This window comes from Mya arenaria, chromosome 6 (genome assembly GCF_026914265.1).
Source record: "Mya arenaria isolate MELC-2E11 chromosome 6, ASM2691426v1".
In the NCBI taxonomy this organism is placed as follows: Eukaryota; Metazoa; Mollusca; class Bivalvia; order Myida; family Myidae; genus Mya; species Mya arenaria.
In genome coordinates, this window is record NC_069127.1 from 58,703,975 (window position 1) to 58,718,040 (window position 14,066).

Consider the following 14,066-nt stretch of genomic DNA (forward strand, 5'->3'; position numbering starts at 1 on the left):
TTCTTAACACAAACGTGAGCAGATGTAGAAAAAAAACACAATGGTATTAAAATGTAATAATTCTTAATGCTTCTGAAGTTTTTTGGAATAGTTAAGTTAAAACATTTCTTTGAGAGTACTGTTACAATAAAACCTGATGAAAAAAATAGCAGATGTAAAAATAGGCATGATATTAGAAAGTAATTATTTTAAATGCTTTTCAAAACACTTTTTTAGTTACAAAATTTATTGGACTAAACATTACTATTCGTATTATTAAAACCATCAATAACCTTTGTAATCACTAGGAGCCAACAAAGTTTAAATGCTGTTATGTCTAAATACAAATGTGAGCAGATGTAGAAAAAACACAATGGTATTAAAATGTATTCATTCTTAATGCTTCTTAAGCTTTTTGGAATAGTATGTTAAAACATTTCTTTGAGAGTACTGTCACAATAAAACCTGATGAAAAAAAAAAACAGATGTAAAAATAGGCATGAAATTAGAAAGTTATGATTTTTTAATGCTTTTCAAAATACTTTTTCAGTTACAAAATTACAAGACTTGTTTTGTAAACAATAACTATCATTAAAAGTTGCACAGTCTGCCCATGAAACAACAATACAAATCACAGTGTACAGCTATTTGAGCATAATACTATTTACAACAATAAGTAACAACAAATACATAACAGAGTATGACTTTCAAGTATCAATAAATATGTTTGGAAGATAACCAATACAAATCAGTATACAGCTCTTTGAGAATCATGGAATGAATGTATATGTTATTGAAATAGTTTTGTTAAAAACTGTTAATGAGGAATGATTAGAATGAGTAACAATAAAAACCAAAACATTCAATAAAAACCCCCAAAAAAATGTTTTAATACTTAAAAAATGATATAACTTTAGAAAATAGTTATGATGGGGAAAAAATAAAATGTTTTGCATCAAAACTTATAATGAGGATGAGGTTTTGTTTGTTTTTGTTGTAAAACAATTTAAAATGTAAACACTAAAGTTATAACAGCAAAAATGTAAATTGAGTCTATTTTTCAAGTGCTTTTCTGTTAATATGTTTCAATTATGAAAATTACATGACTAGCTTTTAGAAAAATTCTAAACCATTACTCATGACTTATAAGTAACAACAATCACAGTATACAGCTATTTGAGTACAATAAAAACAAGGTTCACATTTTAAAACGTTCCATATCAAAACTTATGAGGTAAAAAGTGAATATCAAAATTTATAATGAGGATGAGGTTTTGTTTGTTTTTGTTGTAAAACAATTTAACATGTAAACACTAAAGTTATAACAGCAAAAATGTTTTTTAAACTAGTTAGCCACTTTGGAAAGAACATTAAACTATGTGAAAGAAAATGAAAAAAAAAATCTAATTATATGTCAAACGTTCAGGTTGTCTTCGATCTCTCAATGGATATCTCCTAGCAGGTAGTTCGAGATTTGCAAACTTTCTCATAATCTTATCATGTAAAAGTAAAATAATTTCTATAAGAATGTCAGTGAAAGAATAAAACACAAGGCTGATGATGGTTGTTGTGATGAAAACAATTATATCTAAAACAGAATAAACGATGATACATGAAATGAACCTTCAGGATCATTGAATTTTTTCAGAGTTATTCGCATTTAGCCCTAGAATGTTCAACAATTGAGCTATCCTCTGAAATTGATCTTAAAGGCTCTGAAATCACAACCTCTCTCAACTCAATACTCCCTCCATTTCGTCTTTGGCACCTCCCTCTACACATACACACACAAACAAACGCAAGTAATACAAACAGCAATGCAGTCATGATGGGGAGGATGATGGAGAGGATGGGGTAACGTGCTATGAATAATAAAAAATGATGATAATCTTTATATAATAAAAGTTATCTCATATAATGCCATAAAATAAATGATTCTTATCAAGGCATCTTTGAAATAGATCTACTTTTATTGATTCAAACCATTATCTTACATCTAATGGAGGATACATGAAAAGCTAAAACAAAGGATGGATAAAACAAATGAAAATTCATAGATACCTGAAATAGATATTTCCTCATGATATGTTGTCAAGGGTGGAGTGCTGTAGGTTGTAGTGGCATATGTTAAGATCGACACAGGTAGAGCAGTTATATCATCTAAAAAACAAGTATTGAAAAAACAACAACAAATATTGAAAAATGGTTGTGATATGTTGACCTTTTTAGATTTCCATTCAGACTTAAAAGCAGCTTATAGTAATTTTGATGATAGATGAATGCTAACATGAATTGATTTCAGGTCTTGAGTGATTTATGAAAAGCCGAAAAAGAGCAAAATGAATAATAATTAACACCTGAAATCGGTATTTCTTCCACATCATTATCCATTCTTGGGGGTCGAGTGGTGTGGGTTGTAGAAGCATAAGTTGATAGTTCATCACCGGGCTAAAAATAAATAAGTGGATTCTTGTTTATTTATGTTTTATCAACTTCAATGTTTTTGAACATTTGATATTCATGGTGTATATATTACACTATGAGAGGAAGTTTGCATAGTAAAAATCAAACAGTATTGATTCAACCAGTGAGAGCATTGAAAATGTCTGGAACGTCATAGGTGACTGCATTCAAGCATGTTAAAAGTGACTATTAGCATTTTTAGCGATACTTTTTATTGAGGGCATTAGTTATGATATTACATATGTAAAAACACTCGCTGTTCATTGATACTTACAGGACATGTAAGTGACTCCCCGTCCGGCTGGATGATTGTCAATGCCCTATTCCCCACTATATCTTCACATGCTAGAATGGGCGAAGTATAAAGACTTACCGCTTGAGCTGCGCTCATCGGTGGCGATGGTGGTGTCTGTAACAAGTGTTTAATATATAAGTACAACGAGTATAAACGCGATCATATGTATAACGTAAGAATATATATTTTAATGTTGAAACTTGAATAAGCGAAGTATAAAGACTTACCGCTTGAGCTGTGCTCATCGGTGGCGGTGGTGGTGTCTGTAACAAGTGTTTAATATATTAGTACAACGAGTATAAACGCGATCATATGTATAACGTAAGAAAATATATTTTAATGTTGAAACTTGAATGAGCGAAGTATAAAGACTTACCGCTTGAGCTGCGCTCATCGGTGGCGATGGTGGTGTCTGTAACAAGTGTTTATTATATTAGTACAACGAGTATAAACGCGATCATATGTATAACGTAAGAATATATATTTTAATGTTGAAACTTGAATGAGCGAAGTATAAAGACTTACCGCTTGAGCTGCGCTCATCGGTGGCGATGGTGGTGTCTGTAACAAGTGTTTAATATATTAGTACAACGAGTATAAACGCGATCATATGTATAACGTAAGAATATATATTTTAATGTTGAAACTTGAATAAGCGAAGTATAAAGACTTACCGCTTGAGCTGCGCTCATTGGTGGCGGTGGTGGTGTCTGTAACAAGTGTTTAATATATTAGTACAACGAGTATAAACGCGATCATATGTATAACGTAAGAATATATATTTTAATGTTGAAACTTGAATAAGCGAAGTATAAAGACTTACCGCTTGAGCTGCGCTCATTGGTGGCGGTGGTGGTGTCTGTAACAAGAGTTTAATATATTAGTACACCGAGTATAAACGCGATCATATGTATAACGTAAGAATATATATTTTAATGTTGAAACTTGAATAAGCGAAGTATAAAGACTTACCGCTTGAGCTGCGCTCATCGGTGGCGATGGTGGTGTCTGTAACAAGCGTTTAATATATTAGTACTACGAGTATAAACGCGATCATATGTATAACGTAAGAATATATATTTTAAAGTTGAAACTTGAATAAGCAAAGTATAAAGACTTACCGCTTGAGCTGTGCTCATCGGTGGCGGTGGTGGTGTCTGTAACAAGTGTTTAATATATTAGTACAACGAGTATAAACGCGATCATATGTATAACGTAAGAATATATATTTTAATGTTGAAACTTGAATAAGCGAAGTATAAAGACTTACCGCTTGAGCTGTGCTCATCGGTGGCGGTGGTGGTGTCTGTAACAAGTGTTTAATATATTAGTACAACGAGTATAAACGCAATCATATGAATAACGTAAGAATATATATTTTAATGTTGAAACTTGAATAAGCGAAGTATAAAGACTTACCGCTTGAGCTGCGCTCATCGGTGGCGATGGTGGTGTCTGTAACAAGTGTTTAATATATTAGTACAACGAGTATAAGCGCGATCATATGTATAACGTAAGAATACATATTTTAATGTTGAAACGTGAAGTATAAAGACTTACCCTCTCGTGGAGAAGCTTGTGGATCCGCTCCACCTCCTCCCTCATTTCCCAGAATATCAAATATTCTTCGCAGCTAAACGAAACTTTTTTATCCTTTGTAATGTCGTGTATATGAATAAATGTTTCACCCAAAAATGGGGTCATGCAAAGTAACTTCCTCGTTCCAATCCTAGAAATTGCTTTTGCCACACGGCCACTTCGGCTTCTTTTTATGGTGAAGCTCATGTATTTTTTTTTTTTTTTTTTGAAAGTTAAAAAAGCACGGTGAAAACAACATGTTACACTCTCTATATATAGTATTGAGTTGAGAGAGGTTGTGATTTCAGAGCCTTTAAGATCAATTTCAGAGGATAGCTCAATTGTTGAATATTCTAGGGCTAAATGCGAATAACTCTGAAAAAAATTCAATGATCCTGAAGGTTCATTTCATGTATCATCGTTTATTCTGTTTTAGATATAATTGTTTTCATCATAACAACCATCATCAGCCTTGTGTTTTATTCTTTCACTGACATTCTTATAGAAATTATTTTACTTTTACATGATAAGATTATGAGAAAGTTTGCAAATCTCGAACTACCTGCTAGGAGATCTCCATTGAGAGATCGAAGACAACCTGAACGTTTGGCATATAATTAGATTATTATTTTTCATTTTCTTTCACATAGTTTAATGTTCTTTCCAAAGTGGCTAACTAGTTTAAAAAACATTTTTGCTGTTATAACTTTAGTGTTTACATGTTAAATTGTTTTACAACAAAAACAAACAAAACCTCATCCTCATTATAAGTTTTGATATGAAACGTTTTAAAATGTGAACCTTGTTTTTATTGTACTCAAATAGCTGTATACTGTGATTGTTGTTACTTATAAGTCATGAGTAATGGTTCAGAATTTTTCTAAAAGCTAGTCATGTAATTTTCATAATTGAAACATATTAACAGAAAAGCATTTGAAAAATAGACTCAATTTACATTTTTGCTGTTATAACTTTAGTGTTTACATTTTAAATTGTTTTACAACAAAAACAAACAAAACCTCATCCTCATGATCATTTTGATGCAAAACATTTTATTTTTTTCCCATCATAACTTTTTTTCCCATCATAACTGTTTTTTCATCATATGTATTTGTTGTTACTTATTGTTGTAAATAGTATTATGCTCAAATAGCTGTACACTGTGATTTATGTTGTTGTTTTATGTGAACCTCATTTTCTAAAGTTATATCATTTTTTAAGTATTAAAACATTTTTTTTTTTTGGCTTTTATTGAATGTTTTGTTTTTTATTGTTACTCATTCTAATCATTCCTCATTAACAGTTTTTAACAAAACTATTTCAATAACATATACATTCATTCTATGATTCTCAAAGAGCTGTATACTGATTTGTATTGGCTATCTTTCAAACATATTCATTGATACTTGAAAGCCATACTCTGTTATGTATTTGTTGTTACTTATTGTTGTAAATAGTATTATGCTCAAATAGCTGTACACTGTGATTTATATTGTTGTATCATGGGCAGACTTTGCAACTTTTAATGATAGTTATTGTTTACAAAACAAGTCTTGTAATTTTGTAACTGAAAAAGTATTTTGAAAAGCATTAAAAAATCATTACTTTCTAATTTCATACCTATTTTTACATCTGTTTTTTTTTTCATCAGGTTTTATTGTGACAGTACTCTCAAAGAAATGTTTTAACATACTATTCCAAAAAGCTTAAGAAGCATTAAGAATGATTACATTTTAATACCATTGTGTTTTTCTACATCTGCTCACATTTGTATTTAGACATAAAAGCATTTAAAACTTTGTTGGCTGCTAGTGATTACAAAGGTTATTGATGGTTTTAATAATACGAATAGTAATGTTTAGTCCAATAAATTTTGTAACTAAAAAAGTGTTTTGAAAAGCATTTAAAATAATTACTTTCTAATATCATGCCTATTTTTACATCTGCTATTTTTCATCAGGTTTTATTGTAACAGTACTCTCAAAGAAATGTTTTAATATAACTATTCCAAAAAACTTCAGAAGCATTAAGAATTATTACATTTTAATACCATTGTGTTTTTTTCTACATCTGCTCACGTTTGTGTTAAGAAATAAAAGCATTAAAAACTGTTGGCTTCTTGTGATTAAAAAGGTTATTGATTGTTTAATAATACGAATAGTAATGTATAATTCAATTAGTATTAGTGTCAGTGTGGTAACAAATTATTCTATTGGAAAGGGCTAATGACAAGTTGAGAGGGCTAATTAATATGTTACCACACTGACACTTACGGCTATTTTTAAAAATCATTTCATGTCAAATGGCTGTGAAGCTTCTGAAATCCCCAATAAAACCTTAAAACTATCAGCTACCCGACGAAAGCATTGACTCAATCTTATTGAAAAGAAAACATTCTCTGACATACGCTCTCAAATCCATAATTACTATCGAAAAAGCACACAAATGAAGGACTTCATTCATAGCCAAATTTGCATACAGTAATTAGCACCCACATTGACAACGGCCTCACAACATCTAACGGTATCCCGCCAATATCGGTTTTGAGAAAAACATGTGCCGCCTAAAGAAATATTTTTCCAATATGGCCGCGGAACCCCTGGACCCCTATCGCGGCCATCTTCTACTGTTCCTATTTTCAAAATGGCCGCTGACCCCCTGTTTTAATACTACTGGTCGCGTCTTGGCCGTGACGTTCTCTAGTATTGACATATTTTAAAATAAATTGCCACACGTTTTTAAAATACCAAGAAGATGTGTCGCATACGTCACCCGTGTCCCTACCTCTAAGATCAGGTTTACACTTAATAATGTTTGTTCACAATGGATTGCTGAATATAAGGACAGAGTATAGGTAGTACTTTCTCTCGTATGGACATATTTTAAAAACACTTGCCACAGGTGTTTGACATACCAAGACAATGTGTCGCGTGCTAGACCAGTTTCCCTGCCTCTACTTTCCAGGACACACACTGTTTGATCACAATGGTATGCTGCATATAAGGACATAGATTATTTGTGGTCGTATGCAGGCTATAACGTTGTTATGCAAGGACGAATTTTAAAATATCCTGGCATTTGCTTTCTGCCCATAAAGGCAAGACGTTGCATGCACGACCAACTTTATCATGTACTAATCTTAATCAATAGGTATATGTCCCTTTCGGAGGCATTCCTCTCATATTGAGACAATTTTTGTTATTGCTGTTGATTGTTTTTGACTATATTCTTATATAATGTTTTTATGTTGTTGGTTATAAGCCAGTGTTAAATTTATAATATTTAAATTGTTTAAATATTTAGAGCATGTGAAGTGTTGCAACTGGGATGTTTTAATGACAACATGTATAGCCCCTTTTGTTTAAAAATTAGCCTAGATAGCAATGCTATACCCTTATGCCATTGTCTCGCAGTTGTCGCCGGAACCTCAAAAAAGAACCACCTAAGAGATAACAAAAACTTGATAATTCCGAAATACAAAATTTCGACTGTATACCATTTGGGTTAAAATGATCCTTAAGCCGACGGTACTAGGCGGGCACCTTGACCACTAAAGTCATGTACCCTCAATTGTATTTAGATATTTGATTTTTTTGTGTTTGTAGTTTTGTTCCATGTCTTTGTTGGTATGATCGTTGTTGCTTTAATGATAACAGGACATAAAAGTAATGCCTTTTTGCTGTTTTATTTGCTAGTAACTACTGCTGTTTTAATGGATAAGAAACGTGTGTTTTTTTTTTAAATAAACACGGTTCTAATGACTGAATGTGTCTTTATTAAATTATATGCCTGACAAAGTTCATAAACTAGCCAAAGATAATCTTTATTAAATAAATAAAGTTTAATACAATCGACTGCTTGCGAGTGAGGATCTTCTGTAAGAAAGCGTTACATTTTAAGGTGCAAGGAGCATTCTGACTAGTCTGGTTCCCTGCTTACTGATATTTCATACAGTACGTCAGGCAAAGACCAATAATGGCGGCGCCCAGTGGACGCTATAAGGTTACCATTTATTTTACTTTTGTTGATCAAGTTAATATAACAACGGCATTTGAGCACTTTTTATATGTATAATATAATGGTACACTCGAGTTTCGGTGATCACTTGTCTGGAAAGAAATATTTTGACTTGAGTGAAGTTAACGTAATTCGGACATTGTGTATTTTCGGATGATTGTCAAGTATAAATGAATGCCTTATATGACTTCACCTTCTGTTATTATGACTGATGATTAAAATTAGAATTTTAAATGAATAGTGGAACAAGTAAATTAAAATATAATTTCAACACTGTATTTATTGCATGATTTGTTTGGTTGTATCAAGATTAAATGTTTTATGTTTCAGATTTCCCAGTTCTGATGTTGGAAGAAGTTTGCTGTTCAATGACTTACATCACCTGATTTAAACATTCTTATTGACAAGTGTGTCAGTTTATTTCCATTTGTCGTAAGAGTTTTCTTTCTGGGTGTGTAAGCTTTCACCATAGATACAGAATATAAAGCTCGCCAAACATGTTTGAACTTTCAACCTACATAAAGTTGAAAATGGATGTCACAGTGCAGAAATAATTAAAAAGACGGAATTGTGACTAGTTATGCCCCCCACCCCCACCAGGTCGGGAATAGCGGGGTTTGACTTTCGGTCTAGCCAACCCCGGGTAAAATGCCTGCCCTCGGGGGACAAACTGATGGTAAAATCCCTGTGGTTACAATTGACTGGTGCATAAGTTCTAAGCTCAATTAAATTAGAAGCCCATTTTCCAATTTTAAGGCCAATAAAAATACATTTGCTTTGGGTTACCCGACCCTACCGACAGAAAAGGCGCCGACACTACTGTTTTATAGTCAGTTCGAAAAAAAAAAATGAAAAACAAAAAAAGTTTAATCGCTTTTGACTTTGTAGTTAAACCCTATATGCTTATACAGGAAAGATAACCATTATCTAATGATGAAAATGACATTTGTAAAGCCTAATAAAAAGAAATCCTACCCTACCTATTTCGGAAATGGATCTAACCATAACCAAACAAATTTATTTAGGTCTTATCTACAAGTTAGGTCAAAACGTGTTTTGCCATTATACATGTATCTTGGACAAATTCATTTAACCATCCATATCCATTTATTGTATCAGACTATCACTCTAAGAGATATGACCATTGAAATGGCATACTATTTCTTCACAGTGTCCGCTCTCTAAATTTTGCTTAACCACTTATCACCAAACCTGATGTCATAAAATAAGGACAGTGTTTTGTGACAGTGACAGTTAGCATCTATTTATTGTGATAGTTCTGCCCCACTTTGAACAAGTGGGTGTGCATTACTTTGCATATGCTGGTCATTCTGTCAGTAGACCAATGCTTGTGAGGTTGAAACTAGAAATGCTCAAGACTAGATTGGTCCTAACACTTGGTAGAGAGATTGGTGAAGGACACAAGATGACTCCTTATTTGAGATCTTAAGGTCAAAGGAAGAGTAAGGTAACATGAACACAAAGCTTGACAAACAACAGAATGCTTTGGCTTACTATATGGTATGTATGTATGTATTAAAATTTTCTTTTGACCTTTCGGTCAAGGAAAACCTGTGAAAGTGCAAGCACTTATTTTCAACGGGGTCCTTTGTTTTTGCTGAAGGGACAGCATGCTGAAGAGATAGTTCTTTTTCAAAGAGACCCCTTGGTTCTTTTACGTGTAAAGCACAGATACACGGGGTACATCTTCCTGGGTTAAACCAGTATTGAGTACACCACTTTTCCAAGCACTACCCTTAAATGCTGTGCGCCAGGCAAGAAAGCTACTTGTACCAACTTTTAAAGTCTTTTGGTATGATGCGGCCAGGGATCGAACCCACTATCCCCCGCTCCGCAGGCGGATTGTTTACCACTAGGCCATACAGCCGGAAGGATGACTGAAGATATGACTACCTTCACCAAACAACAAGACTAAACAAGGATTAAGGCTTGTAATTGACAACAAGTTTTACATTGTAAGATAAATAGATTGAATCTGTGTCTTTGTGCCTGCTCAGCCCATTGGTTCTTCTGGATGGGATGTGAAGGTCGTCTAACATAACTGACTGAGCTCTCAGAACTTGACAAGAGTAAACTGAAACCAAAATAGCTTCAATTCTTAAACATATATTTAATGTTAATTCATCCTCATAACAATCTGAACTGTAAAAACATAGTTTTTCACATAATTACCTTTACTGATAACTCATCATAATATGATTTGCTGAGCAGGTGGGTGACATAAAAGTTTTCTGTTGCTAATACAACCTCCAGTGAAAATATTTCCGCAAACACCAAACTTGTTAAAAAATCGAGAAAGGAAAGTAATTGTATTATCTGTAATGCTTTCAATTCTTTGAAGATCTGGTTCATAAGGAGGTTAAATTCACTAAATGTAGCAGAATTTTTTTAATTATCCTAAAAATAAAACCAGAAAAGTACACTAAATCATCCTGTGGTATCTAGTCTCAGAAATCGGTAAAAGGTGCATTACGACACTAGACAGTTCTATATTAATGATTTATTCTGTATCTAGATGAACTCACAGTTGCAAGACATACAGATTTATGTATGTCACGATGGTCAGAAATGTGTAACAGCATTACCGGTAAGCTATGTAAGAGCCTTTGAAGCATAGTTACCTCATATTTGGATTTGGCCAGACGAGCTATCCCAACTATCCAATTCCAGCGATTTGGTCTCTAGGGTGAACTCTTGGTCTGATAATTATAAAAGACATGTGTTAAGATTTTAATGATGCACAAAATAAACAAGTGTTTGTTTCTATGTATTACATATTTTAATACTTCATACAATCCTTATGATTGCATTGCTCAAATCAGATTGTTTGGATAGCTTAAATGGTCAAAACTGTATACTAGGTATACTAGGTTTTTAGTACTGAACTGATGTTTAGTTTAAAAATCTGATTTGAGTATGTAATAAAGAACCATTTACTGATTATAACCAGAACTGTTTTCATCAAAACTTCAGGTAGGGATTGAACTCCGGACCCTCTGAATCAGCGTCTGATAAGCTGAACTCTCGGCCATTGCAACCAATACACTTAACAAATAAATGTTTTGTATTGACATTGCTTTAGACAAGACATACACTCAATGCTTTAGACAAGACATACACTCAAAACAGGTCAATGAAATAATAGTAGTAAAAACTGATCACAGGGGCAGGGTGTGTTGTAATGCCATACCCCTATGGTCTTCCTTCACAATTACCAAAAAGTTAAAATTATTCCAAGGCTGATATATTAAGATTGGGGAATTGTTACTTGTCCTAAATGATAGGAATTGTAGCTTTTATGCCTCAAGTTTCTGTCTAGTCAAGAAATAACTGAAATCAATTGTGTAATTATTTTCTACAGATAAAGTGTTCAAATACCGTTGTTTCATTAATGGAATCAACAAAAATAAAATAAACGGCAACCTTTAATAGCCATTGGGCATAACCATTTTTGGCCTGATGTTTGTCGGTGAGCAGCAAACGTCTTCCGACATCAGAACTAGAAACTTGGAAAATCTAAAACATAAAACATCTCCATTTATTTTTTAAGTAAACAATCAAATCATGCAATAAGTACAGTGTAATAGTTCTATTTACTTGTTACAATAGTCATTTAATTTTCCCATTTTAACCATCAGTCTTAATAAGACAGGGTGAAGTCAAATAAGGCATTCATTTCCAACTGACAAACATCCGAAAATACACAACGTCCGAATTACGTAAACTTCACTTAAGTCATAATATTTCTTTCCAGACAAGTGATCACCGAAAATCGAGTATACCGTTATATTCTACATATAAATAGTGTTCAAATGCCGTTGTATTATTAACTTGATCAACAAAAGTAAAATAAATGGTAACCTTATAGCGTCCACTGGGCGCCGCCATTATTGGTCTTTGCCTGACCCGATAACGATAGTGTTAGGGGAAGGAACTCCAGACTACATTCTGGCCAGTGGTGTACTATTCGGCGTCTTTACTCAACGAAACCACACCGTATGATCCCTACGTCGACTGCTTCGTTCGAATAACGTACGTTGGTATCGGCGAGTACAGTACCAGTATACAATCGGAAATAAAGTAAGAAACTGATTTGGGGACAATTTACAGGTCCCTGATTGTTGAAAAAGGAAAAAAAAAAAACACCTTATCTGATGGAAAAGTTTACAATGTTGCACATTTCAATGCTCTTATTAAACAAACCGATACTGCTATTTTCATATTTCATACTTCGGATGTAGTCTATGCTTCCGATTTCTCACTTAAAGGAGAACAATAAACACTTCATAAAAAAGCACACTTACGGTTATGCTTAATAGATGCCAAACAATATGCTTTTGATTTTTAAATTAATGCATAATGTTTAACCAAAAACAAGCAAATAATTTGTGTACAGTTAAAAATGTTTAAAAACGGTCTTTGATTTAATAGCTACGTGGCCACAAATCTCTCCCAGTTAAAATGGCGCCAAATATCGCTAACGTTTAAGCTTATACTTTTTTGTATTGAGCACTAAAATCAAATAAGTACAACTTAATGCCTTAAAAAAATTGCATCCATCAAGTGTAACCTTATAATGCCCCTTTAACGAATGCATCATTACCAGATTGTGTTATTTCCGATTTAAGAACAAATACTTGGATGTCATTATTTTGCTATTTTAACCATAAAGTCGCTATTGAATATGTTTAATATTGATATGCCCCAGCATATGTACGGTTGTGTTAGAAAAATATGCACGTACCTTATTCTTTGTATAATATGTATTATTGTTGTTATCGGTCAATGGCAAATCACACAAGAAACCAGCAACGCCCCGACATTCCAGGCGCGCCAGCCTTGTTTGAATTTTGCCACCGCCGAGTGAGCAATCATTCCACAGGGATAAAAGTTATTACAAATGCTACACAAAGCTATCTACATTTATTTTATTTAGATTGCATTGCTCACAAACCTGATAAACTTGGGTAAAGACACAGAATATCAGACGTAAATATCCTCGTGTTCATGTAGAGAAGATTGTTTATTTACTTTTTCAATAGTTCACGATCTATGACGACGCCATCTTGGATTGGCTGTCAGCCAATATTTTTGGGTCATTTGACCCAAATATATGGGTCGTTTTCGGTCGGGTCATTTTCGGTCGGGTCATATGACCATGATTTTCGGTCATTTGACCATGTGTGTATATAAGGCGGGGTTTTCCAGAATCGAGAGGAGACGCAACTTGGACATAGCTTGAAGCACATCCCGTACGATTCGCCCTCGGGCGTTTCGTCCATTTTGGCATTTGGTTTTGACATTTAACTGGAAATAGAAAACGATAACAAATGAAACGATTTTTATTATTTGTCTCCTTGATAAAATCCAAAAAGAATTATATAGGAAATTCGCGGAAAATTAATGTTTAAAGGACTTATAAAATTCAACACGATGATATAGCGTTTTCCTGTGTCTACCCAGCGATTGCATTCTGTACCTTTTCTTCTTTTGATGTTTAAATGATGATTTATTCCGCTGGTGTACTGTTTTCCAACGTTTATTAAACTTGTAAACATCGATTTGAGTTGTCTTCCCGGTGAACTAGTTTTTGACACGCAATGGTTAGACTACATACAATTTAACTGCCATTGAGAGGTTTCGCTACCAGTACCTGAGGGGCAGTCACGAGGGGAACACTTCAAATACTTGGTCACCCTAAAAGGGACAGTTG